The sequence below is a fragment of the Phocoena phocoena genome, chromosome 14, assembly GCF_963924675.1.
Source record: "Phocoena phocoena chromosome 14, mPhoPho1.1, whole genome shotgun sequence".
In the NCBI taxonomy this organism is placed as follows: domain Eukaryota; kingdom Metazoa; phylum Chordata; class Mammalia; order Artiodactyla; family Phocoenidae; genus Phocoena; species Phocoena phocoena.
The window spans coordinates 53,278,015-53,302,180 of record NC_089232.1 but is presented as its reverse complement, the minus strand read 5'-3'; positions in this window follow the sequence as shown (position 1 = coordinate 53,302,180).

The following is a 24,166-nucleotide window of genomic DNA, read 5'->3' as shown; positions in this document are numbered from 1 at the left end:
GGTTCTTCCCTGGATATCGTGGGCACTCTGCCTGGGCTAGGCGGGGGGTGGGGTCTGGTGGAGAAGACTTGGGGAGTTGATTGCTGAGGTGAGGAATGTGAGACGTGGTGAGAGGGAAGTGAAGCCATGAATATTTAGATGAGGAGGAGAGTGGAATTCAATCTGACCCTGATACACAGGAGGATTGGATTGATAGCAATAATCTAAAATTAGAAGCACTCAGTCATGGGAGTTTAGAGCTCAGACTCTAGAGACAGACTAGGTTAAAAACTGAATTTGCCACTTACCAGCTGAATGACCTTGGGTGAGTTCCTTAACCTCTCTGTGCCCCAGCTGCTTCATCTGTAAAGTGGAGATATTAAAGCAGTTCCTCTATAGGATTGTAGTGATGATTGAGTTCCTGAAACAATACTTGACACATAGTACACGCCAGCTGCAGTTACAACTAAATAAAGATCAAATTCATGTACCTTCCTCAGGATCTCTCTTCTAGAGTTCCTTTTGCTGTTTTCCCAAACTCTCCGTGCCCCCCCGCCCCGCCCTCCTTTTATTTGTTGTGGAGGAAAGGAGGGTCTAGCTCACTGCTGTCCAACAGAAATAGAATACAAGACACATAATAAGAAATTTAAAAATTTCTAGAAGCCACACTAAAAAAATTAAAAGAAATAGGCAAAATTAATTCTACCAGTATATTTCATTTAACCCAATACATCTAAAATACTATCCTTTCAACGTGCATTCAATACAAAAAATCATAGATTAGATTCGTAGGACTGGAGCATGTCTGAGGTGGGTGTCCAGAATTTCAGGTGCTGGCTTGTGCTAGCCCCAAGTTCAAAGTTATCCCCAGAGAGAATTGAACCCACAAGATTTTGGAGTGAAGACCTTGCTCCATCTTTGCCCAGCCATCTGTGAGGAGCTGCATCCCTATTGTCTGCTCCTATAGAGGAAAACTGAGCCAAGCTCTGCCCTGAGGATGCTCTGGGTTAAGAGTTACTGATCCACAGGGAGCAAAAATGAGATGGAGCAGAGGGAATCCACCTCTGTCTTTTGGAAGTTAAACATTTCAATTAAAAGGCCAGATTATCCAGGTCTAAATCCTGCTTTGATTCTTAAGTTTTAAACTTTGCTCCTCAATTTTCCCATCTGTAAAATGGGGTAATGATAGTACTGACCTCAAACAGCTGTTAATGAGGATAAGTCTCGCAGAGCGCCCAGAATGGTGCCTGTCATGTAATATGTTTGTCATATAGGTGCAATATTTTAAGGAACTACCAACTATTTGATTCACTGCAGTATCTCCAGCCCATATAGGTGCTCAATAAATATTTGTGGAATGAAATAAGTGCTTTCAAGGAGAGCTTTGGCAACAGATAGAAGGAATAGTTCAATAAGCCACAAAAGTTACTCCAGCAAAAATCGATGATTGCTAACATGTCTCCCGGGGGTGATGACGAGAGGTGAGTGTGGACAGCAGAACTTACTTTGTGATTGGGGGGTGAGGCTGGGGTTCTTTCTCTGCTCCTCACCCACTGCTCTTACTGTTTCCTCCATGTGTTTAATGAGTGTTTAAGGGCTACCAGTTTCAAAAGGTGCCAGTGATGTGGTCCAGGACACCCCCAAGTCTGTCTGACCCTGACTTCTGGCTTTGTCTATCTTTGGGTGAACTTGGGGTATGGCAAAGGCTAGCTGGGTCACATTACACAAAAACTCTTTCTAGATAGTTAGATTCCAAGGAGAACAATCCAGAAACACAGGCCATTCTCCCAAGGACATGGGAGTTGACACCACGATGAACAGCCTCCTCCTGTCCCACCTCCCACCCCCCGACGATGGAGAGTGGGGTTGAGTAGAGGGAAAGAGGATAAACTCTATCTGCCATCTTCCTGTCCCATGGCTTCCCATAACTTCCAAGGGAGTCCAAGTGGACTCCAAAATGTGCCCCCCTCCCCGGCCCTGCCCCCCTTTCTATGGTGGGGACATAATTAAATAAGGTATCACCTGTTGATAATCAAATGAGAACAACATATAACACATTGTGTGACCCGACAACATTGAGGACCATTAGAATGTGTCTCTAAAGACTGGAAAGCCCACTAGGGCAGGTGGCACAAGAGAATTACAGGGAGGTGGGATTCTGAGGATGCTTGGGCTATTTTAGTCAGTCTGGGGTATTCATTTGTTTGGCTAGTAAACTAATGACACCTTAAAAGCATGGAGTAACCACGGCCCCCGGTTTCCCACCAATACTCTGATTTTATCTCATAGGGACTCTGTGGCCCAGCTCTTCACCCCAGTTCCTGCACCAGCCCTGGCCCAGCCTCTGGTGTGCATGTGGGCTGCAGTCTGCTCCCCCAGACTGTAGACACTTTGGGTTCCTGTAAGTAGCTTTGACAGGACTCAGCAGTATTCCCTGGATGAAAGCTGTTTTCTTTTAAAAAACAGATGTTGATGACAATAAAAGTCTCAAGAGGAGGCTACAATATAAGTGGATTTTTAAATCACTTCTACTTAGAGGAATTCACAGGACATGTTTTTAAAAATATAGCCCCCTACATGATTCCTATTAGTAGCTCCATTGATGAAAAGACTCAACCACATTTGGTTGAACATCCTTAATACTAAGGGGCACCTCAAAACACATTTCCAGATGAAAAATGATGTAGATTTTTTTTCTTTTCAATTAGGCCTAACTTTCTGTCAATGACTCTCCCGTTACCTCTGGTTTTATCCTTTTTAAAAATTAAAAAAAAATCCAACAATGCAAGTAGTCTCTTTCATTTCTGAGACAATTAAAAAGGAGAAGCAAAAAGGTAAATGATTTTATTGATATTTTTAACTATTTTAAAAATGGGAAGCACATTAATATGATTGAAAATCTAAGAACAAAAAGATAATCACCAAAACCCTTCCCTCCCACCCCGCTCCAGCCACCTTGTTCCCCTTCCCAAAGGTAACCAGCATTATCAGTTTTTTGTGTAACTTTCCAGAGATATGTCCCTCACAAACAAGTATACACCCGCCTATTCTTTTTTCCTTTTTCACATATCATACACACATACTGTTCTCTCCATTGTTTTTTCAGTTAGCGATATATCCTGGAGATCATTCCTTTCCATTATGTAAGACTTTTTCATTTTTTCCAGCTGTGTAGTATTTCATTGTATTCATTAGTAAGCTGGCTGCAGACAGATATTTGGATTGTTTCCAATCTGTTGCTATTACCAAATGTCTGCAAAAAAGTGCTTTGTATACATATACTTTCTCATGTATGCTTATATATCTGTAGGATAAACTTCTAGAAATGGTAGCTTAAGGTCAAAAGATATGGGCATTTGTAACTTTGATGAACTAAACTTTCATTTAAAAGTCACTGGTAATCCCTTCTCCAGTGTGAGTCATGTTACCATTTTTTATGTATAATTTTCCAGAGTCGCTCATTTAATAAGCACTTACTAAGCCCCTAGGGGCTGAGTGTTCTGTTAGGCACTGGCCATACAACACTGAACAAAACCAACTTTGAGACCAGAGGGGAGGTACGCTGTGGGCAGAGCAAGTGCTCAGAACTGCTCAGGACACTTGGGTGTGAAAGAGTTATTCCCCCCAAATGCCATCAAATCTGGCTCTCAGCACCACCCATGCCATGGTCTGCACTAAGTTCAACATTACTTGTTGGGGTCATTTCCTTTCCCATGGATCATCCCAAAATCCTGGGGTTTTTGCGGCCAGAAAATCGGAGGCAGCTCTCACATGCTCATCCCACTGCCACAGTCCTGGTGGTCCTCACATTCTGCCTGCTTTGTGAGCATTGCTGGCTCCCAGCCCTTGGCCGTTCCCATCAACCCCCGTGTGGGTTCCCACCAGCCAGGACTGCTTCAGAGTTGGAGGCACAGGCTTTCCAACCTCAAAGGAAACCCTCATCCCTACTGCCTTCTGCACCTGGGAATTACTCAGTTTCCTGCTTTCTTTTTTTTTTTTTGTTTGGCTGTGTTGGGTCTTCATTGCTGTGTGTGGGCTTTCTCTAGTTGCGATGAGCAGGGGCTACTCTTCGTTGCGGTAGGCAGGCTTCTCCTTGCAGTGGCTTCTCTTGCTGTGAAACACGGGCTCTAGGTGTGGGGGCTTCGGCAGTTGTGGCTCGCGGGCTCTAGAGCGCAGTCTCAGTAGTTGTGGCACACGGGCTTTGTTGCTCCGCAGCATGTGGGATCCTCCCGGACCAGGGCCCGAACCCGTGTCCCCTGCATTGGCAGGCGGACTCCCAACCACTGTGCCACCAGGGAAGTCCCCTGCTTTCTTTACAAAACACCAGTTTCCATTCCTTCCTTCCCTTGCCCAATGCTAACTGCCTCCTCAGAAACCCACCAACACCTGGGAGATGAGACACTCCCGCAAACCTAGACATTAAACCACAGAGGTCAAGCTGCTTTGAGAATTGGGGGAAGGGAATCCCATTTTCCTTCTTGGGTTTTCTGTATTCATGGGACTAAAGCAAAAATGTATACGTATATGTTATGCCATCGCATAAATACATAAATTAAATTATAAGTGCAAACTATAAGTGCTGTTTTCTTTACTGCTGTATTCCCTGCAGCTAGAATAGTGCCTGACACATAGTAGGTACTCAGTAAATATTTGTTGACTGAAAGAATGAAGTATTATGAAGAAAAAAAAAATGGGAGAATGCCTGAGAGGAAAAATTAGTTAGTGGTGACTGCTTTGGACTGAGTAGTCAGAGATTCTCCAAGGAGATGACATTTCCAGTGATCCTTGAGGATCAGAAGAAATCAGCTCTGTGAAGTGTACGGGGAGGAACCGTCCAGGCAGAGTGTGGGAGACCTGAAGAGGAAGGGAACTTGCAGTGAAGCGAGCACAGGAAGAAGCCCTGGGCAGCGGTGGCACAAGGAGGTGACAGAGGAGGGCAGAGGCCGATTGGGGGCGACCTTGGAGGGTGTGTTAAGGAGTATAGACTGTATGCAAACCGTAATGCAAAAACTTTGCATAATTTTAAGCAAGGGAATAAAACTTCTTTTTTAGAATCTCTTTTCATTTTGGAAGGGTCTCCCCAGAAGCTATATAGGAGTGGATATGAGCACTGGATAGAGAAGTGGGTAAATAAGAAGATCATTAAGAGAGGTCATTGCAGGGCTTCTGTGGTGGCGCAGTGGTTGAGAGTCCACCTGCCGATGCAGGGGACACGGGTTCGTGCCCCAGTCCGGGAAGATCCCACATGCTGCGGAGCGGCTGGGCCCTTGAGCCATGGCCACTGAGCCTGTGCGTCCGGAGCCTGTGCTCCGCAATGGGAGAGGCCACAACAGTGAGAGGCCTGCGTACCGCAAAAAAAAAAAAAAAAAAGAGGTCATTTTAATCGTCATAGCAAGAACAGATGAGGGTTGTGGAGAGGATGGAAAAGTGCGGGAAGATTTAAGATACGTCTTGGGGACAGACTTGGCAAGACTGGATCCAATGTGGGAGATGAGAGAAAGAGGGAAATTTTAAGTATTATTGTGAGCTGGGAATAATTGTGAGGGGAGGGAAGATTGCCGTTAAGAGATGGCTGAGGGAGGCATGCTGCAGAGTTTGTGTGTCTGTATCTCCAGTGTGGTGTGAAGAGTAAAGGTAAGACTCAAACTGCCTGGGTTCTCATCCTGTCTCCCAGGTCAGCCATGGGATACTGGGCAAGTGACCCACACTTGTGCCTCAGTTTCCTCATCTGGAAGAGAATAATAATAGTTCCTTCTTACATTTTTGAGGGTTAATTGATTAATCAAATGCTTCTAATAGTGTCTTTTACATAGTAAAGTACCTAATAAAATTTAGCTATTTTTTAATCTACTTCTACGTTGGCATTTATTTATTTTATTTATTTATTTTTGGCAGTGTTGGGTGTTCATTGCTGCGCGCAGGTTTTCTCTAGTTGCGGCGAGCGGAGGCTACTCTTCGTGGCGGTGCGTGGGCCTCTCTTTGCAGTGGCTTCTCTTGTTGCGGAGCTTGGGCTCTAGGTGCACGGGCTTCAGTAATTGTAGCACGCGGGCTCTAGAGCGCAGGCTCAGTAGTTGTGGCGCACGGGTTTAGTTGCTCCGTGGCATGTGGGATCTTCCCTGACCAGGGCTCGAACTTGTGTCCCCTGAATTAGCAGGTGGATTCTTAATCACTGCACCACCAGAGAAGTCCCTACATTGGCATTTAAAACAGATGCACAGTATTCCATTTTATGAATAAATTACTTATCCAAATCCCCATTTGTATCGCTTCCAATGCTGCAGCTTTGTAATACTAGGATAGCGCAGACTCAGGAGCTAAACTGCTTGAGTTCAAACCCTGCCCATATATTTATTAAATCTATAATTTTGGCAAGTTACCTAACCTCTCTGTGCCTCAGTTTCTTCATCATCAAAGGTGAGGATAATGATAGCACCTGTCTCAGAAGATTCTATAAGAGTGAAGCGAGTTAGTGGGTCTAGATCATTCAGAACGTATTAAACCCCATGCCAGCATTTGCTCTTATCATCACGTTCCAGCTTCTCTTTTAAACATGTTACGTGTATGTCCTCACTTAATATTTATAACATCCCTATGAGTAGGTACTACTCTTATCCCGATGTTACAGACCAGAAAACTGAGATACAGACACGATTTGAAACTAGACTCCAGAGCTCCTGGTTCTAACAACTACTATCAATGGCACATCAATTTATATGTATCTTTGCTCATCTGTACAACTATTTCTTTAGGATACATTCCAAGAAATGGAATTGCATGATTTAAAAGTTCTTTTAAACTATGACCTTTGATACATGAACACATCATTTTCCAGAGAGTTTGTAGCAGTTTACGATCCCATACAATTTACAATAGGTATGTTTTCTTGGTGAATTACTCTCTCTACTGTTAAGTAATTCTTATTAATTCACTAGATTTGGAGCAGTGGGTGAAGTCATGCCCAGTGACATTGCTGGTGGAAGTGACTCTCTCGGTGGCAGGTAATCGGGTATAGCGGCTGGCTCTCCTGGCCTTAGTTGTGGGCTGGGGTAGGCAGGCTCCTGGTGAGGCCAGGCATGTGGACAGCAGAGACTGGGAAGGGGCAGGACCACACGTTACGTTTAGTTGTCACATCCCTTAGTCTTCTCTGACCTGGAACAGTTCCTCAGTCTTTCTTTTCATGATCTTGATTTTGAAGAGTGTCATTCAGCAATTTGTGAAATGCCCCTCAATTTGGGATCAGACAGGGAATAACTATTTTAAATATGTTACAGAATTTATAGGAAAAGATGGATATAATGCGTAAAGAATTATATGGGTTTTTCAGAAAAGAAATGGACATTCTAATATAAAACCCAATGAAAATTCTAGAACTGAAAAATAAATTATCTAATACCATTCCACTTGATGGGATTAGAAGCAGATAGGACATTGGGTATCACAGAACAAAGGATCCATGAACTTGAAGATGGGACAATACAAATTAATCAAACTGAAGCAAAGTGAGAAAAAAAAATTTTTAAATGAACAAATTGTCAGTGACATATGGAATAATATCAAATCGTCCAACATATATGTAATTGGAGTCATAGAAGAGAGAGAGAGAGTATGACAGAAGAGTTTTCAAGAAACCATGACGAAATATTTCTCAGATTTGATGAAAAACATCAATACACAACCAAGAAATTTAACAAACCTCAAATGGGATAAATATTGACACCTAGACCCATCATGGTCACTTTGCTCAAAAAGATAAGAAGAAAATATTAAAAGAAGGCAGAGCAAAAAAAGATTCCATACAAGGTAACATGGATATGAATTATGGTTTTTTTAAAATTAGAAACAGTGCTAGCTAGACCACAATGGAACAGCATCTTTAAAATGCTGAAAGAGAAAAACCTTCAAGCTTGAATCCTAGAGCTAGTGAAATGATATACCCTTCAAAAATTAAGGCAAAACAAAGACTTTTTCAAGTAAGCAAAAGTTGAGAGAATTTATAGTCAGCAGACCCTCAATACAAGAAGTGCTAAAGGAAGTTCTTCAAACTAAAGAGAAGCAATCCCAGATAGAAACACAAGTGAACAGGAAGAAATAAAGAGTTCCAGGAAATAGCAAGCATGGAGATAAGTAAAAAAGATTTTTGTCTCTTTCCTCAATTTCTTTAAAGTACAATTGACAGTTTAAAGCAAAAAGAAGAATAATAATCTATCATGGGGTTTATGACATAAGTAAAAATAAAATATACGACCATAATAATACAAAGCACCGAAGGAGCTAAAGGGAAGTTTATTGTCGTTTAGTTTTTCACTCCGTATGAAATAGCATAATACTGATAAATGGTAGTCCCTAAAAAGTTAAAGTTGCATATTGCAATCCCTAGAGTAAGAACCAAAAATAAAACAAAGAGGTATCACTAAAAATCCAGTTTTAGAATGCTAAAAAATAATCTCCAAAAAGTCAGGAAAAGTGGGAAAAGTGAACAAAAACAGAGGGACAAATAGAAAAGAAATAGTAAGGTGGTAGATGTAACCTAATATGATAATTATTTATCAATAATTACATAAATGTAAATGGACTAAGCGCCTCATTTAAAACCTGAATGCCTTGGACATATATCTGGTTCTAATAACATTATTGGCCATTCGGTTTCTAACTTCCTCTTACTGCTTTGGTTTTTAACTTTCTTTTTACATTTTCTGGCACCTGTGGATTTCCTTTGTACTTTTGAGATAGGCTAGGTATGAATTATATTTAAATAAGAAATCCCATGTGTTTGGAAGGAGGACAGGGAATCTGGGGGCTGCTTACAGTGGTTTGGTCCATCATATTGGCAGCTTTATTTTTGAAATTTAAATAATTAATCCATCCTGAATTTATTTTGTTTTAAGGGAACAGATAAGTTTCTAACCTCATTTTATAAATTACTAGCCCATTGTCCTTATTTGTTAAATAATCTAGCCTTTCTCCACTGATTTGAGAAGCTACCTTGATTTCAAACTAAACTATTTTGTACATTTGTGTACATTACTGAATTTCCATTCTGTTACCATGGTTGTCTGTTTTGTACTATTGTTTCTGCTTTACATTATTTCAGTTTTAGTGTCTGGTGGGTGAAGTCTCCTGTCATCACCCTTATTTTAGAGCATCATAGCTATTCTATTCACATGAACTATAGAAGAGTTTCGTTAAGTCTAAACATTTTCTGTCTGGACTTTATTTTGGGATAATGTTAAAGATGTAACATAATTGAGGGGAAGAATTGGTATTGAAGTGGTATTAGATTTTTCCTCCTCCTAGAAATGTGACATGCTTATCCACTTATTCAAGACATAAATGTCTCAGGCTTCCCTGGTGGCAGCGGTGAAGAATCCACCTGTCAATGCAGGGGACACAGGTTCGAGTCCTGGTCCAGGAAGATCCCACATGCCTCAGAGCAACTAAGCCTGTGCGCCACAACTACTGAGCCTGTGCTCTTGAGCCCACGAGCCACAACTATTGAGCCCGTGAGCCAGAACTACTGAAGCCCGCCTGCCTAGAGCCCGTGCTCTGCAACAAGAGAAGCTACTGCAATGAGAAGCCCACGCACAGCAATGAAGAGTAGCCCCGCTCGCCGCAACTAGAGAAAGCCTGCACGCAGCAACGAAGACCCAACGCAGCCTGAAAAATAATTTAAAAAAAAGACATAAATGTCTCTCAGGAAAGTTTTGCAATTTTCTTTGTGTGGCTTCTGTATGTTTGTCATAAGGGTATTCCTACATCCATATTTAGGAACTTGTTTTGCTACAGTAAATTAAATCTTTTTATCATATATATTTATATACACATACAGTTTTTCTTGTCCTGAATTTATATTTAATGAAACGAAGTATTACAAGAAAAGTTTTTCTTTTTAAAAGATCATTAATGTGATATTGTATTCAAATTATTTTTCTTCCTCTTTTTTAGTCAACTATTTTTATTGAGGTATAATATGTATACAGTAAAGTATATAAATGTATTAATTAATTCATTTATTTTTGCTGTGTTGGGTCTTCGTTTCTGTGCGCGGGCTCTCTCCAGTTGTGGCAAGCGGGGGCCACTCTTCATCGTGGTGCGCGGGCCTCTCACTGGTGTGGCCTCTCTTGTTGCGGAGCACAGGCTCCAGACGCTCAGGCTCAGTAGTTGTGGCTCACGGGCCTAATTGCTCTGCGGCATGTGGGATCCTCCCAGACCAGGGCTCGAACCCGTGTCCCCTGCATTGGCAGGCAGATTCTCAACCACTGCGCCGCCAGGGAAGCCCTATAAATGTGTGAATCTTAAGTGCTCATCTTGATGAATTTTTCCACACGTATACGTAGGTCAAGGCATGGACTCTTTCTCTCATGCTCCTTCTCCACCTACACCACCCCCTGAGGTAACTATTGTTCATTTTTCTATCAACAGGGAAGAGTTTAGCCTCCTTGTGAATTTAATATAAATCGAATCATGCAGTATGCATTTTAGTGTCTGGATTCTTCCACTCAATATAATAGCTTGAGGTTCATTCACTTTGTTGCACTTAGTAGTAGTTTGGACTTTTTCTTTGTTTTGTAGTAGACTACTAGTACTACATTAATATGTATTCATCTATGTGTGTGTGCATATGTGTGTGTGTACTCATACACATAAATATTTATATACTATATACCACAATTTATCAATTTATTTACCCATTCGCCTATTGACGGGTCTTTGGGTTGTTTCTAGTTTTGGGCTATTATGATGAAAGCTATTATGAAAATTCTTGTACCTGTGTTTTTAGGAATATACGTACACTTTTCAGTTGGGTGTATACCTGGGTGTAGATTTGCTGGGATATAGAGTGTGTACATGTTAACTTTAATATATACTATCAAATGATATTCCAAAATGGTTATACCATCCTACACTCCCACCATCAATGTTTGAGAGGTCCAGTGGCTGCATAACCTCACAGACATTTTGTATTATCAGTCTTTAATTTTAGTCATTCTAGTGGGTTCGCAGTGGCATCTCATTAGGTTTTCATATGCAATTACTTGGTAAGTGATGTTCAACACCTTTTCATACGCTTATTGGCCATTTAGATATTCTCTTTTTTAAAGTACCAGTTCAATAATTTTACACATTTTAAAATTGGGCTGTTTGAGTTTTCTTATTGATTTGTAGTTTTTCATAGATTTCAGGTATGAGTCCTCTGTCCTATCTGTTCAAAGATATTTTTCTGGGGCTTGCTTTTTACCCTCTTAATGATTTCTGTTGATGAACAGAAGTCTTCAATTTTAGTGAAGTTCAATTAATCAGTTATTGTTCATTTAGGGCTACTGCCTTCTTGTGTCCTGTTTAAGAAACCTTTGCTTACCCCAAGGTCATGAAGATAGTCTCCTACGGTTGCTTCTAGAAACCTTATTGTTTTAACTTTCATATTTAAATCTACGATTCATCTCAAATCAATTCCTGTACGTCATATGAGGTAGGGGTTCACAGTTATTTTTTTCCCAAGTTTCAGCACCAGTTGTTGGAAAGATCATTATTTCCTCCACTGAATGGCAGTGGTATTTCCTTGTGAATCGAGAGATCATACAAGTGGGTCTGTTTCTGCACTTTATGTTATTATTGGTCGAATTATCTACCTTGTCACTAATACCACTTTGTCTTAATTACTATGGCTTTTCGTCTTTGTAAGACTTGAAATGTAGTAGCGTAAATTCTTCAATTATGTTCTTTAAGATTTTCTTAGCTATTCTAGGTCCCTTGCATTTCCCTGTAAATTTTAGAATCAACTTGTCAATTTCAGCAACTGTAAACTTTCTGGGATTTTGATTGGGATTGCACCAAATTTATATATCAGTTCAGGGAGAATTAATGCCTTAACGATACTGAGTCATCCAATCTGTGAGCACATGTGTGTCATTTAGCTCCTTTTAATTTCTCCCAGCAATTGGTGGTTGTTGTTGTGTTTTCAGTATATAAGTCTTGCATACTGACTTGTGTTTTGTTAATACTTGTAAATTTTGTTAAATTTATCACTAAATATTTCATATTTTAATGCTATTATAACGCTGTAGGGTTTTTAAGTTTTCATCTTTCTAATTTTTCTGTGGCTCTTTTACAGAAATACAGTTTTATTGATTGACTTTGTATTAATTCAATTATTAGTTCAAACAGTTCATTATAGATTCTTTGGGGATTTCTACATATACCGTTATGGCAGCTGCAAATAAAGAGTTTTACCTCTTCCTTATCACTTTTTAAGGACTTTTCTTTATTTTTCCTTCTGAAAGGGCTTCCAAATAATCTCTCTGTAGACTGTTGGTCTTAATTCAAGTCATGTGTAAAATGATCTATAAAACATGTCAGAACAGAGAAGGCTTAGTTGGAAAGAATATTGGATAATTTAATTGAAGCAACAATGGGTGAGTATGATTCCTCACTGAATGCCCCTGTTGATAGAGAATGTTTACCTTCACAAAAAGATAAGCAGAAAATATTAAGAGAAGGCAGAGCAAAAAAGAAAGATTACATACAAGGTAACATGGATACGACTTATGATTTTTTAAAAACTAGGAAGAGCACAAGCCAGACCACGGTGGAACAGCATCTTTAAAATGCTGAAAGAAAAATCTTCAACCTTGAATCTTAGAGCTGGTGAAGTGATATATTCTTCAAAACTTAAGGCGAAATCAAGACACCCACACATAATAAATATGCACATCAGCAACCACACGGTGAGTGAATCACCTTCACAGCAAATGTAAGAAAATTTTACCTGAAGGAAAAGTTTTGCTAAATCACCAGAAACGCTCAAGAGCCTGAGTGAGAGGTCTCAAGACAAACTTTGCTTATGTCAAACTTTGTCTCTTGATCTTTTGGGACTCTTTGGAAAGCAATTTTCCCAGTATTTATCCACCTAAGCACAGACGAGATAAGGGCAGGGTTCCTATTGTCTATTCCTACTCTGTAGTTTACCAATTAGGTGTTCCATGAATGTTCCTTGAATGAGTGAATGCATGACTAAATGAAAAGAGTGAATGAGTGGAATTATGGATGAGAGAAGTCAGCCCCAACCTTCAGTTCTTTTTGACAATCCACCCTGTTGAACTTTGAATTTATTCGCTATTTTCTGTTGGATGTTCAAATAATCCCAACCGTTTCCCATTTAGAACTTGGTTCCACTAAAGGAATATTCCAATCCATAGTAGACTATTTTCAAAGATGGCCACAGCCATCTCTCTCCCCCCACCACTTTCATCCCACTTCTCAGAGGTTGCCATTGGGAACAGCCAAGCAATAAAGTAGGAGAAGTGGATGTTGGACTGAATTAGACCTTTTTTTTTTTTTTTTTGCTGTACGTGAGCCTCTCACTGTTGTGGCCTCTCCCGTTGCGGAGCACAGGCTCTGGACGCACAGGCTCAGCGGCCATGGCTCACGGGCCCAGCTGCTCTGTGGCATGTGGGATCTTCCCAGACCGGGGCACGAACCCGTGTCTCCTGCCTCGGCAGGCGGACTCTCAACCACTGCGCCACCAGGGAAGCCCTAGACCGTTTTTAAAAGCTGAATTTGGTTGTATCAATCCATGTCTGTACATTGTATAGTTACAGTCATGGAAGAAATGCCATAATTACTGTCTAGCTTCATTTGCCATCTGTCAGCTCTGGCAGGGCAATGAAAGAGGCCCCTCTACTCCATTTATTCAGAGGTAAGTGCTTTCACTCTCTGTCCACATTCAACACTCCTGCCAACGTCTACCAGCCCTCCACCCCTCACACTATAGTTTACTCACTATTCATGTTCATGTCCATCTCGGTATACAACTTCCCTAGACCCTACTGAGCCCAGCCCAGTGCTTTGCAAAAAGTAGGCCCTTGGAACAATATTTTCTAGATGCACAAAATAAGGGAGGAAATGAGGAGAGGGGTAGACATAAAAGATGAGTTACAACTAATACTGAATGTTATATTCTGCAAGGTATAGTATACACACATTAAACTACATTGGATTGCTTTCTAGTAAATACGGTTCTGGGCTTAAAGTCGTTTTTCGAGAGGCATTAGAAATTCCTACTTTAGCTTAATCACAATGTTTAGTTTTCTCTCGAAGGCACCTTATTTATTTAATGTCACGATACTAAAATCATTTCATTCTGCAATGTTCAATAAACAGGAAAAAAAAGAAACCCTCAACATCTCTGCCAAATTGTTACCAACAAAGTAAACATTTCTCCCCCAGTTTTTTCAGAGTTGATTACGCACCAGTATATTTAAAAATGTTTCCCAAGCCTGAGAAAGTCTCCCCTCTGAACATACAACTATTCGGTGTAGAATGTTTTTCCTACCACTTGATTACAATTTGGCAGTAGTTTCTGAATAATATACAAATTTAAAATTTCTGTGCCCAAAACACACATGTGTTTGCAGCTAAACAGACTTGAAAGAATATGCAAATTGCACTTTTATGTCAAAAATGAGTGAATGCAGCTTCATGCAGAGAAAAAGCTAACTGCCACCCTCATGTTTTTGTTTAGACTAATCTGTGTGCTGTCGCTCCCACATCAGACTGCATCAACATTTTCTTTGGGATATTAGACGTAAATGTTTATGGCTGCAGATAGCCTAGAAGGGATTGGCACTTATTAAAAACGACCCTGGAGTATTTTCTTTGGTTTCCACATAAATATCCCGGGGAAACGTTCAATCAAACGAGGCTGCCAGGTAGAGGGAAATGAACATTGTAGCAGAGCCCTGGGATCTCCTGGGTCCTGTGAAGTGAGGGGCCCCATCCAAGAATGGAGTAAGAAGGCTGACCCCAGAGAACTGGGTGGAGCTGCTTTCTTTTCACCGCGGAAGATAAGGCAGCAGCTGACTGGAAATGTCTCTCCCTGAGGCCAGGAATCCAACCCTCTCCACAGACAAAAAAATTCACATTTAAAAGAGCCATCGAAAAACCAGATACCATATGTGGATTTCATCCCATCTTCAGCTGTAGGGGCCAAGGCTGGGCGTGGTATCAAGACGGGACAACCTCCCACGGGGCAGCTGGTGTCACTCAGGCAGGTGAGAGCCCATCGTATCTTCACAAATGGCAGGAACTGGTTTTCGAAGTTTAGGCCTGGAAATGTTCATTCTTGAATCCAGAAAAAAGCTGAGAAACTTATCCTAGGCTCTCAGACACTGAGGATACTTCTAGCTCTCCCTGCTTCAGCTAAAATGTATTCAAAAGCCACTACGTAAAGGTCCATTAAGTTGTCCTGATAAAAATCACTTTAATGTAATCACCGTCCTCCAGCTTTTACCCTAGACTCCCTGAGATCTAGGGAATGTCATCCCACTCTCAGTGGCCTTCTACCCACTCTCATCCACTACAACAGCTAGCACCAAGGTCGCAAACAACCTCCACAAGCCCAATCAAAACGAGCAAATTTCAGTTCCCATCTTATCTTACCTCTCAGTGGTACTGAACTCTTGGCCTCTCCCTCCTCCTTGAGACCTCTTCTACTGGCTCAGTGACACCATCATCATTTGGTTTCCCTTTATGTCCAGCTACTTCTGTCTCCTTTGCTGCCTCCTTTCTCTCCTCACCGTCTTCTTAAGTTGACAGATCAAATGCCATATGATCATGTCAAGAGGCACAAAAAAAGCATTTGACAAAATCCAACACCCTTTCACGTTAAAGACACTCAGCAGACCTGGAACAGAAGGGAACTTCCTTAACCTGATAAAATACTAATACTCGTTGAAAATTAATACAGATTTTGGTACCTGGAAGTGGGAGCTTCTGTAATGGATTTCTGAAAATGTGAAAGAAGGAAATAGTGCTGTCTGTGACAGCACGGTTGGACCTAGAAGGTGTCATACTGAGTGAGTGAACAAGTCAGAGAGAGAAAGACAAGTGCCATATGATCTCACTTATATGTGAAGTCTAGAAAACAAAACAAATGAACAAACAAACCAAAACAGAAACAGATTTATAGACACAGAACAAACTGGTGTTTGGGAGAGGGCAAGGAGTGAGAAGTCGGTCAAAACAGGTGAAGGGGATTAAGAAATATAAACTTCCAGTTTTAAATAAATAAGCCATGGGGATGTAATATAGCCCATAAGGAATTTAGTCAATAATACTGTAATAATCTTGCATGGTGAAAGATGGTTACCGGACATATATTGGTGATAATTTTGTGATGTATTTGCTTGTCAGATTAACTATGTTGTACACCTGAAACTAACATAATATTGTATGTCAACTATACTTCAATTTAAAAAGTCTTTTAAATTAAAAAAACCCAAAATATCTGAAAATGCAGAACTGGCTTTGGAATTGGGCAATGGGCAGAGGCTGGAAGCATTCTGAGGAACATGACAGAGAGAGTCAGACTGCCTTGAACAAACTGTTAGTAGAAATATAGCTGGTAATAAATCTGCCAGTTAGGATTCAGAAGGCAATGAGAAGCACAGTAGAGAAGACATCACTTGCCTTAGGTAGTACCTACATCGTCACCAACAGGCTGTTAGTAGAAATGTGGGTGTTAAAGGTGGTGCTATGAAGGCTCAGAAGGGAACGAGGAACACGTTACTGGAAACTGGAGGAAAGGGGGTTCTGTTAGATGTGGCAGAAAGCTTAGCAGAATTTTGTCCTACAGTTATGTGGAAAACAGAACTGGTAAATGATGGATTTCGACATTTAGCTGAAATTTCCAAGCAAAGTGTTGAAGATGTGACCTAGTTTTCTTGCAGTTCATAGTACAATGCAGGAGAAGCAAGAACCATTTTTTAAAAGAAAGATCTGGGATTTCATGATTTGGGAAATTCTCAGTTTAACCAGATTGCAAAAGATGCTAAGATTAAGAGATTCCCTGTCAGGGAAGGGTATTACTGGAAAAAATTAAAGAGTGTAGCTGGGCAACCTCTTGCTAATACCTCAGAAAAACAAAAAAGTTAGGATACCTAGTTACACAAAAGGCTCTTAGAGAGTAAGTGTATAACACATAGATCCCCTCTGCCATCTCAGCAGAAGACAAAAATTGAAGTAGGATTATTTAGGAAGAATCTGGGGAGGGACTTCTCGTCTAACGGAACAGAGACAGAGTCTTAAGAATTTTATACCAGCAGAAACACTGCCAGCTTGGCCCAATAGGGACAGAGAGCAAAATAAAAGAAGGGTCTTGGACCCCCAACATTCTGCAGGCAGGAAACAGGCTGATAAAAATGCTCAGCGGTAAACACGTTGCCATTCATGTAAAAAGGAAGGATGACTCAGAATATGGAGCCGCAGGTCCAGGGGTAGAGCCATGGACCCAGAGGTTGGAACCGAGAGCCCCAGAACATTGTTTCCAGACCTTGTAACCCAGTGGAGTTGGCCTGGCTGGATTTCTACATTTCGGGGGACCGGTGACTCTTTTTCCTTTTCCTTTTCTCCCTTTTTGAATCAGAATGTCTGTGCCTTTCTTACCTTTGTATTTTGGGAGCATATAACTTGTTTCTTTACTTTCACTTGTCCACATGGAGAGGAACTCTGCTCCAGAATAGATTATACTGAATCTCACTCATACCTACCTTGATGATTTAGGTGATGGTATTTGGAACTTTTGAACTGGAGAGATATAGGTGAAGTTTTGGATTTGTTGATGCTGTAATGGGTTGAGAATTTAGGGGATCTTGGGATGGGGTAAAAGTATTTTGCCTATGGGACAGACATAAATCTTTGGGGGTCAGAGGATGGAATATGGTGGGCAGAATAATGCCCCCCTAAAGATATCCACATCCTAATCCCTGGAATCTGTGAATATGTTACTTTACGTGGGAAAAGGGACTTTGCAGATGTGACTAACGTTATAGACATTGAGACGGAACCAGTATAATCACTTGAATCCTTAAAATTGAGAACCTTTCCTGCTGTATTCAGCCAGAAGAAGATTTTCTTCACTGTGGAAGAAAAAAGGAGAGAGATGCCACATTGCTAGCTTTGAAAATGGAGAAAGGGGTCCATGAGGCAAGGAATGTGAGTGACCTTTAGAAGCTGGCAAAGGCAAAGACTCTCCTAGAGTCTACAGAAAGGAAAACAGCACACCTGACACCTTGCTTGTAGCTCAGTGAAGCCCATGTTGGACTTGTTAAATGTAGAACTGGGAGATAATAAATTTGTATTGTTTTAAGCCATTGAGTTTGTCACAATTAGCTACAGCAGCAAAACAAACACAGTTGTCTGTGAAAAAGCCATAGATAACACCAACTTAATGATGAAAGACAAGGATCAAGAACAAAGACAAAGATCAAGAACAAGACAAGGGGGACTTCCCTGGTGACGCAGTGGTTAAGAATCCGCCTGCCAATGCAGGAGACATGGGTTTGAGCCCTGGTGGGGGAAGATCCCACATGCCGCGGAGAAACTAAGCCCGTGCGCCACAACCACTGAGCCTGCGCTCTAGAGCTCACGACATGCAGCTACTGAGCCCATGTGTCACAACTACTGAACCCTGCTCACCTAGAGCCTGTGCGCCACAACAAGAGAGGCCACTGCAATGAGAAGCCTGTGCACCACAACGAAGAGTAGCCCCTGCTTGCCACAACTGGAGAAAGCCCACGTGCGGCAACAAAGACCCAACACAGCCAAAAATAAATAAATAAATAAAATTGTATAAAAAAATTACTCTCAAAAAAAAAAAGAACAAGACAAGCTTGTTCATTCTTGCCACTTCTATTCAACATTGTACTGGAGGTTCTAGCCAGGGCAGCTAGGCAGGAAAAAGAAATAAAAGGCATCAAGACTGGAATGGGGAAAGCAAAACTAGCTATGTTTACACATGAAATGATCTTATATACAGAAAATCCTAAGGAATCCATTAAAAAAACTATTAGGACAAATAAATGAGTTCAGCATGGTTGCAGGATATAAGATCAATATGCAAAAATCAGTTATATTTCTGTAACACTGCCAGTGAACAATCAGAAACTAAAACTAAGAAAATAATTTCTGGGGGTTTCTCTGGTGGCGCAGTGGTTAAGAATCCACCTGCCAACGCAGGAGACACGGGTTCGAGCCCTGGTCCGGGAAGAAGCCACATGCCACGCAGCAACTAAGCCCGTGCACCACAACTACTGAGCCTGCGCTGTAGAGCCTGTGAGCCACAACTACTGAAGCCCACGTGCCACAACTACTGAAGCCCGCCAGCCTAGAGCCCGTGCTCCCAATAATAGAATCCACTGCAATGAGAAGAACGAGCACAGCAACAAAGAGTAGCTCCCGGGCTTCCCTGGTGGCGCAGTGGTTGAGAGTCCGCCTGCCGATGCAGGGGACACGGGTTCGTGCCCCAGTCCAGGAAGATCCCACATGCCGTGGAGCGGCTGGGCCCACGAGCCATGGCCGCTGAGCCTGCGCGTCCGGAGCCTGTGCTCCGCAACAGGAGAGGCCACAGCAGTGACAGGCCCGCGTACCGCAAAAAATAAAAAAATAAAAAAACAAAAGAGTAGCTCCCACTTGCCACAACTAAAGAAAAGCCCACACGCAGCAACGAAGACCCCATGCAGCCAAAAATAAATAGACAAATAAATAATTTTTTTGTGTGTGGTACGCGGGCCTCTCACTGCTGTGGCCTCTCCCGTTGTGGAGCACAGGCTCAGCAGCCATGGCTCACGGGCCCAGCCGCTCCGCGGCACGTGGGATCCTCCCAGACCGGGGCACGAACCCACATCCCCTGCATCGGCAGGCGGACTCCCAACCACTGTGCCATCAGGGAAGCACAAATAAATAAATTTTTTAAAAAAGAAAGAAAAGAATTTCTAATAGCATCAAAAAGAATAAAATACTTAGGAACAAATTTAACAAAACAAGTGCAAGACAAGCACTGAAGATTACAAAATGTCACCAAAGACTAAAGAAGACTTTAAAAAATGGAAAGACATCTCATTCTCATGGATTGGAAGACTTTATACTGTTAAGAGTGCAGGCTCCCCAAATTGATCTTCAGGGTCAATGCAATCCCTATAAAAATCTCAGCTGGCTTCTTTGAGAATATTAACGAGCTTATTTTAAAATTCATTTGGAAATTCAAGGGACCTGGAATAGCCAAAACAATCTTGAAACAGAACAAACTTAGAAGACTCACACTTCCTCATTTCAAAACTTACTACAAAGCTACAGTGACTGTAGTATCGGCATAAAGATAGACATGTAGATCAATGGAATAGAACTGAGAATCCAGAAATAAACCTTTATGGTTTTGGTCAACTGATTCTTGACACAAGGGTGTCAAGACAATTCATGGGGAAATAATAGTCTTTTCAATAAATGGTGCTGAAACAAGACAAGGTTGTATGTGAAGGATACTTGTATGTGAAGGCTATTCACATACAGAGGAATGAATTTGGATCCCTACCTCCAAAACATATACAAAAATTAACTAAAAATGATCAGAGACCTAAGAGTGAGAGCTAAAACTATAAAACCTTTAGAAGAAAATGTAAGTTTAAATCTTTGTGATCTCAGATTAGGCAATGGTTTCTTATATATGACACCAAAACCACAAATGATAAAAGGAAAAACAGGTAAGATGAAGTTCATCAAAATTAAAAACTTTTGTGCTTCAAAGAACACTGTCAATGAAGTGAAAAGACAACCCACAAAGAATGGAAGAAATTTTTTGCAAATCATATATCTGACGAGAGACTTGTATCCAGAAGAAAAAGACTTGTACACTCAGTAATAAAAATTATAAAACAACATTTTAAAATGGGTAAAAGATTTGAATAGACATTTCTCCAAAGGAGATATACAAATGGTATACATATACCATATGTAGAAGATATACAAAAAAGATATACAAAAGCATATGAAAGAATGTTCAACACCATTAGAGAAATGAGAATCAAAACCACAATGAGGGGGGACTTCCCTGGTGATCCAGTGGTTAAGGCTACACAGTCCCAGTGCAGGAGGCCAGGGTTCGATCCCTGGTCGGGGAGCTAGAGCCTGCATGCACGCCGCAACTAAGAGTGCACATGCTGCAACTAAAGATCCCTCATGCCACAACAAAGGATCCCGCATGCCACAACGAAGATCCTGAGTCCTGCAACTAAGATCCGGTGCAGCCAAAACAAACAAACAAATAAATATTAAAAAAAAAACACCCACAGTGAGATGTCACTTCACACCTACAAGGATGACTATAATAAAAAGACGAACACTAACTAGTGCTGATGAGGAAGTGGAGAAATGAACTCTCATACATTGTGATGGGAATGTAAAATGATGCAGCTGCTTTGTGAAAATGGTTTGGCTGTTCCTCAAAAAGGTAAACATAGAGTTACTTTATGGCCCAGCAATTTTATTTCTAGGTATATAAGGGAATTTAAAACATGTTCACACAAAGACTTGTTCATAGCAGACTTATTCATAACAGCCAAAAAATGGAAACAACCCACATATCCATCAAAATGGATAGTTATGTATATATATACACACACCATGGGATATTATTCAGCCGTAGTAAGGGGAAAAAATACAGCTAAATGCTACAACATAGACAAACCTCAAAATCATCATGCTAAGTGAAAGAAGTGAGACACAAATAAAACGTTCAGAAGAGCAAATTCATAGATACACAAAGCAGATTAGTGGCCACCAGAGGCTGGGGGTGGAAATGGAGAGTGACTGCTAATAGGTACAGGGCTACTGTTTGAGGTGACAAAAACATTCTGGAATTAGATAACTATGGTGGTTGCACAACTCTGGGAATATATTAAAATATTCAACTGTATGTATATATATATATATATATATATATATATTTTTTTTTTTTTTTTTGGGTACGCGGGCCTCTCACTGTTGTGGCCTCTCCCGCTGCGGAGCACAGGCTCTGGACGCGCAGGCTCAGCGGCCATGGCTCACGGGCCCAGCCGCTCCGCGGCATGTGGGATCTTCCCGGACCGGGGCACGAACCTGCGTCCCCTGCATCGGCAGGCGGACTCTCAACCACTGCGCCACCAGGGAAGCCCGAACTATATATTTTAAAAGGTTGAATTTTAGGTATGTGAATTATACCTCAATAAAGCTGTTACATATTTATTTTCTTTAAAAAAAAACAGTTAATGAACTTCAATCTTTGGTCCTAAATCCTATTCTTTTCTATACTTCTCTAGGCGATTCCTTCCAGAACCATAGCTCCAACTGAAATTGATTTACCTGTCAACCTCAAGTGTATATCACAGGTGTCTCCCCTGACTTCCTCTGAATTTCCGACTGGAAGTTTCAAAAGCACCTCTAATTCACCATGACCAAGACTAAATTTTGCTTTCCCATTTGGCACCAAAGCCTGGTCTTCCTTCAATGTTACCTATTCAGCAAATGGCATCAACATCCACTGAGTTGGAAATAGAAATGGCACTGCCTTTTCCTTAATGCCTTGTTAGTATTGAGGAAGTCCAATAAATGACAGGCCTTTTCTGCTCAAGTTGATATTCTATGATGTCAGGTTGATATGGACAAATATTTCAGTCGGTTTCATGACTGACAAAGCCAATACTGGAAAATGTAGTTGGTTGCATAGTGCCTGGTGATTTCTCAACACTGAACCATGGATGCAGGCAGACCGAACGCCCATTCATTAGCAGAACCAATTACTGCAGCCTCCCATACAGGGCCCTGCCTCTGCAAAACTTAGGCTCTCAGTAGAAAACACACTTGCCTACTATGCATATTTCTTACTAAAGAAAGGTAGGTAATAAAATGTATCCAACTTGGAGCTGAACTTGAGTGAGTTTTCCTTCCAAGAGGCACCACGGAGATTATTCTGCCATCACTGTTGAACTTCCTGGAAGATTCTGAAAACCCACACTGCAAATGGGAAGGCCCTTCATGCTTCATGAATGTTAGGTGAATGACACTGAGTATTTGACAGCGGGGAGGTCTGTGCTTTCTTCTATAAAGATTTTATGGCGGTGACAGTGGGATGAGAGCATTTCTCACACGTGGCAGAGCAGAGGCCACCTCGTGCAGCTCTCCCACGCTTGCAGCAGTAAACCTTTTATGGCAGTCCTGCTATCTTGCACACCACATATACCTGCTTGTGCTAATTTTGGTCTTAATTTGCTCTCCCTAAAGGAGGGATACAAATGGTATCTGATCTCACAACTGTGCATGTAGCCGTAAGACTTTTGATCCTAAGCCCTCTTGAGTTTTGAGGTTTTCTTTTTCTTATTCATTTATTTATTTGTTTGTTTGTTTGTTTATTTTTTTTTGGCTGCATTGGGTCTTTGTTGCTGAGCGTGGGCTTTCTCTAGTTGCAGCGAGCGGGGGCTACTCTTCGTTGCGGTGCGCGGGCTTCTCATTGCGGTGGCTTCTTTTGCTGCAGAGCATGGGCTCTAGGTGCGCGGGCTCCGTAGTTGTGGCTTGAGGGCTCTAGAGCAGAGGCTCAGTAGTTGTGGGCTTAGCTGCTCCGTGGCATGTGGGATCTTCCCGGACCAGGGCTCAAACCCATATCCCCTGCACTGGCAGGCGGATTCTTAACCACTGTGCCACCAGGGAAGCCCGAGTTTGGAGGTTTTCCTCCTCCACTTGTAGGGGCCAGATTTAACTTACGTGACTAGTTACTTATTGGCTGTGTGTTAGGCTCCTACATGGACCACATCTGGGTTATCCTATCTGTACCCACTGTTGGGTGGTGATGGACACTTGGACTTGGTCAGCCTCAACCATGTGAGCTGTAACATGCCTCTGCCCATTATTAGGATTTAACCTAATGGCAGTATAAGCTACCCTGTGTATTTGCTGAAAAGCGTAACACACTGAGTCCTGCAGAGACACTAAGAGGTACGCTGCCAGCCTCACAATTCTGCCATTCTCTCCACAGCTTTGCTGGAGAAGCCTTAGACCAGGAGTAGAGAGGGAGAGGTGTAGAGGAATGCATTTTGGAGAAGGTTCATTTTATCCTCTCTTCTGCTGACAAGAATTGTTGGGTGTTCAGTTGAGTGTGTTGCATCCTGACCTTGACCCTTGCCCTTTCCTGCTCTTTCAGAGCCCACTTGTCTTACAGTGGCTGACCACATACTGCCTAAGCTCCGTGCCTTTTATGTGGTCCAGCTCACACTGTTGGTGACCAATAAACACAAGCTTAGCAGGTAAGAACACAGGCTTAGGGGGTCAGACAGCCTTGAGTTTGACTACTGTGTGACCTTGGGCAAGTTACTTTACCTGTCTGAATCCC